Below are 4181 nucleotides of genomic sequence, written 5' to 3'. Positions count from 1 at the left end.
TATTTAAATAAGAATATAGATGAGAGAGCATTACATTAGGTCAAGAGGGCCGGTCCTAACCCAAACCTTCTCTAAATCTCTCAACCTTGACCCAACTCATCTAACCCAATTTTCCACATTGGGTCAGGTTTGGTTTGGGTTTGATGCAGGTGCATCTCGCCAGATCACGAAGATCAACGCTCCAGATCGTCAGAACATTGATCAAACTGTCTGTGACCCTTGGATCAACCATCATACGATCCAGATCATAGATCGAGCCAATATTATGGCAGAAGAATGTCCTCCATACACCGATCCTCTTAGATCGGTCGAAGATCAAAGCGTCATTCGAATCAAGGGCTCTTGTTTCCTCAAGGGTTCAAATTTAATATATTTTTTAATTTAGCTTGTAATTTTTCTATCGGCCGAGGTTAGTTGTTCTTTTAGTTTTGTCAGGAGTCTTTTCTTAAGAAGTTTAGTCGTAGTTGGTTGTTTAAAAAAGAGCAAAAGGAGGGAGGTGGGTTCGCTCCGCTCCCTTGTTGGGCAGATGTGGATTTCAATCCCTCCCTTGGTCGACCGAAGCCCTAGGGAGGGAGGTGGGTTCCACACCACACCCTCTCTCTCTCTCTCTCTCTCTCTCTCTCTCTCTCTCTCTCTCTCTCTCGGTGAGATAGATGTATTAATAGCGAATCGAGAACCTTTATATAAAGAGTAATCTTATAGGCCAATTTTTGAATTTTCAATGGCAAAATATCATACCAGTCAGACTATCCTCCCTAGATATAGGATCACCAACTGTTCATATTGAATGAGCAAATATACATATTAGATATTAGAATTGTTTCACATGATTTTTGGGCCACTAGAGATCCAACTTAAGGCCTATCAGATGAACGAAATATCCTATCAATCCAACAAGACTACGAGAGTCAAAAGGAGTTTCAAGCTTTAAATAATTGTTTCAACAGCTTTGGCATCAATTGGAGCAAGTGGAATTTGGGCTGATGATATCGTTGCAAACCCTATATTCCGCCAGCCTCCCATCAATCTGCATGCTCCACTTGTTGAGTTTATCAGGTTTAGTGCACGGCGGAACACAATTCCAGCAACACGGACGTGGTGGGAGCAGTTGGGATCTCCCATTGACACACCTAGTTTTGTGTATATCACTTGGCGCAACCGCACAAGTACTTGAATGGTTGGCTGAAGTTGAAATGCTTTTTGTGTAGCTGTAGATTTCCAGAGCCGAAAGGTTGAAGTTAGGATTATTACACTCAAGGGCTTCACATTCTTGTGGTGGCAACAATTCCAATCAGATAGAGTTTAAAGGAGAAAAGGCAAAATCAGTTCATGGCAGAAGATGGTGACTTAATCCACTCCCCGTTCTTTCCAACTGACCATAAAGGTATTCCTTGTTGACGATGTGAAACCGCTAGGAAATGCATTGGTTAGAGTACACCAATGATTTCTATCATCTCTAGTTGGCATGTGCAACTTCAGAAGAGAAACACCTAGATATTGGATCGATTCATCATGGGTTTGCAAATTTCCATTAGCAGGTGAGGGGTATGCATAGTGGGAACTGGGAAGGACAAGGGAATCGCTATCTTTTGATGCATTGCAGTGGGAGATGCACAGGGTCATCATCCCAAGACGAACTTGTTCTTCAGCCTCTCGTAGTTAGTAGAAAAATATTGGGAGCAATCGCAACCCTGCAATATACAAACACTAAACCAACCTTTGACCTCATACAAAAGTCACAATAAGCTATTAGGACGTGGGTCTAGAATTGTTGCATACTTACAGAGTAGGGAAATGGGCATCTAATTAAATACCTAAAAGGGGCATATTTTGGTTAAAGTACCTATGAAATTGTAATTAAACTTAAAGTGGGAAAACTTGACCAAATATCATCCTCCAATGTGTTATAAATCATCTTTCATACATAAATAATACATCTCTTAGCCAACAAAATTTCAGGAACCTTCTTTCAAAGTTTTTTTATTTTTATAATGCACACAAACATGACCCTTTTTTCGATTGTTTTAGATTGGTTTCATATTACTTAGGCAACACAATTTCAGTCTGCACAAACCAAACTTATGGTTAAGATTTATAATCCCGCCCACTAAGCTTTACCAAGACATCCATACCAATTTAATTTTTTTTCCATCAGTTAAATGTATCCCCTTGTCACAAGTGTCTAGAGCACCAGCTAACTACATTGTCGGGCAAAAAAGAGAGCTTGTCAGGGAACTATCATGCTGCTGATAAAAATTAAAGGAAAATAAAACAAGCACAAACTAAAGGTAATAGTTCATCTATATTTTTCTTCTTACATAGTTCATCTGTATTGTTCTTTTAAAGCAAATAACTATATATTTCAGAATGGTATTCAAGAGAGACCTTAAACTCAAATCCAGACAAAGAGCAAGAATGCATAACATGAAGTGGTGAAATTACAGTGACATGATAAAGCAGTTTTGGACTAACATGCACGACCACGAGAACTGGCAACTGTTCTTCCTTCCCTTACTGATCCACTCAGTTTTGGATTATTATCCTATGGCTAGTTGGCTAATGCACAACACTTGTTGTAAATTTTGAAAATCCCCTTGCCTCAATTTCTCAACATCTGTTCTTTGGATTCCCAAGTTTGATTCAATGGAACTAATGGGCAACTCATAAGAAAAATACTAATAATAATAACAATAAATAATAATCAAGCTTGGAATGAGAGATCTTAGCCTTACTACAACTACAAGAGTGACATCATTAGTATAATTAAAACCCATGTTGAAAATTTGTGATTTGCTAGCGTCCCTTTCTTTTTTATTTTTAATAATAGGAGAGACAATGTAGTTAAGAGAACACCAACACAACAAATCCATGGGAGATTTTTTAACCATAAATCAAGCTCGGAATGAGAGATCTTACTCATAATAATACCCAAATAAGAAAAGAGTTAACCTCACTAATATGATCAGGCATTCAGACCCATGATGAATATCTAATTTCTTTTTATTTTTCATAATAGCAGAGACAAAGTAGTTAGGAGCCAACACCAACACCAACACCACACATCAAAGGGAGATTAATTATGAAATCATTAATCAAGAAGAAACAACAACAACACCAACACCACACATCAAGAAACAATCTATTAGAAGAAGAGCATAACTAAGAGAGGTAACAATCAAATCATCGAAAATATCTCTTATATACATCCCAAACCATAAAAGAAAGAGGAAAAAATCAAAACCATGAAAAAAAAAGGGGGAAAACCACCACAAACTGCAAACCTGAAACGAACCTTCTTCTTGTTCTTCAATCCTTAAATCCTAAGAGACCCTGAAAAGAGAAAAAATTGAAAAATCAGAATAGAAAAGTGATAATCAGAAATAAATAACAGATTAAATCCTAGAAAACAAAGATGGAAACCCGGGAGAGATGATTACCTTGTCCGATATCAAGGGATTTCTTGGGGGAAATTTTTAGGGAGAGGGCAAAAGGTAGGGAAAGGGAATCGTTCTGTGAGAGAGAGAGAGAGAGAGAGAGAGAGAGAGGAACAAGAAGAAACCCTAGATTCTTTGTCTGCTTAGAGGAGAATAGGGCTGGCAATTTCACCCGGGAAAGCGGGGATCCGCCCCACCCCCGCTTGGGGAGGGGATTCTCCGATTTGAGCGGGGAAGGGGCAGGGGAAGGGGATTTAAAAAATTCCCCGGTGGGGGAAGGGGAGGAGAAGGAGATGGAGTTGGCCCCACCCCGCATTAATGCCATTTTTTTCTTGTATTTTTTTAAGTGTTTTTTTTTTTTTTTTGAAAAAACTACTAGAAACCCGCATTAATGTCATTAGTACAGTTTTGTCCCTTAAATAGCTTTTTATGTTTTCTTTTACCCATAATCCATTGAGCATTGTCCCTCCTTATATTAGTATATTACCCTTAGAAATCCCTAAAATCTCTCTAATGAACCATCACTGTAAGGCAACATTAAATCCTTTGAAAGTCTCCCTCCCCCAAATAAAGGCAACATCTCTCTGATGAGTGATGAGATTTTATATGGCGTGCGCTCGTATAGTCCATTATTTTTCAAAAAGTAATGTATGGGCTATGCCATAGGATAATCCAAACTGTCCATTTGATAGGCTACAATTTAAAAGTACTTTACAGGCCACACCATAGATATCCAAACCGTCCATT

At 38.4% G+C, this 4181-nt stretch overlaps 1 long non-coding RNA gene across 1 annotated transcript; it reads right to left on the bottom strand.

Moving 5' to 3' along the window:
- Positions 1-1778: 1778 nt before the first annotated feature.
- On the bottom strand, positions 1779-3942 carry LOC143886535 (uncharacterized). Its single transcript, XR_013253866.1, has 2 exons — positions 3438-3942; positions 1779-3330 (listed from the first exon to the last, which is right to left on the bottom strand). It is a non-coding gene; the product is annotated as an uncharacterized LOC143886535 (long non-coding RNA).
- Positions 3943-4181: the final 239 nt, after the last annotated feature.

The sequence above is a fragment of the Tasmannia lanceolata genome, unplaced genomic scaffold (assembly GCF_043159265.1).
Source record: "Tasmannia lanceolata isolate RefF3 unplaced genomic scaffold, GAP_Taslan_0.1 ptg000011l, whole genome shotgun sequence".
In the NCBI taxonomy this organism is placed as follows: domain Eukaryota; kingdom Viridiplantae; phylum Streptophyta; class Magnoliopsida; order Canellales; family Winteraceae; genus Tasmannia; species Tasmannia lanceolata.
Note: the sequence above shows the minus strand (reverse complement) of the source record. Positions and strands in the feature narration are given on the sequence as shown.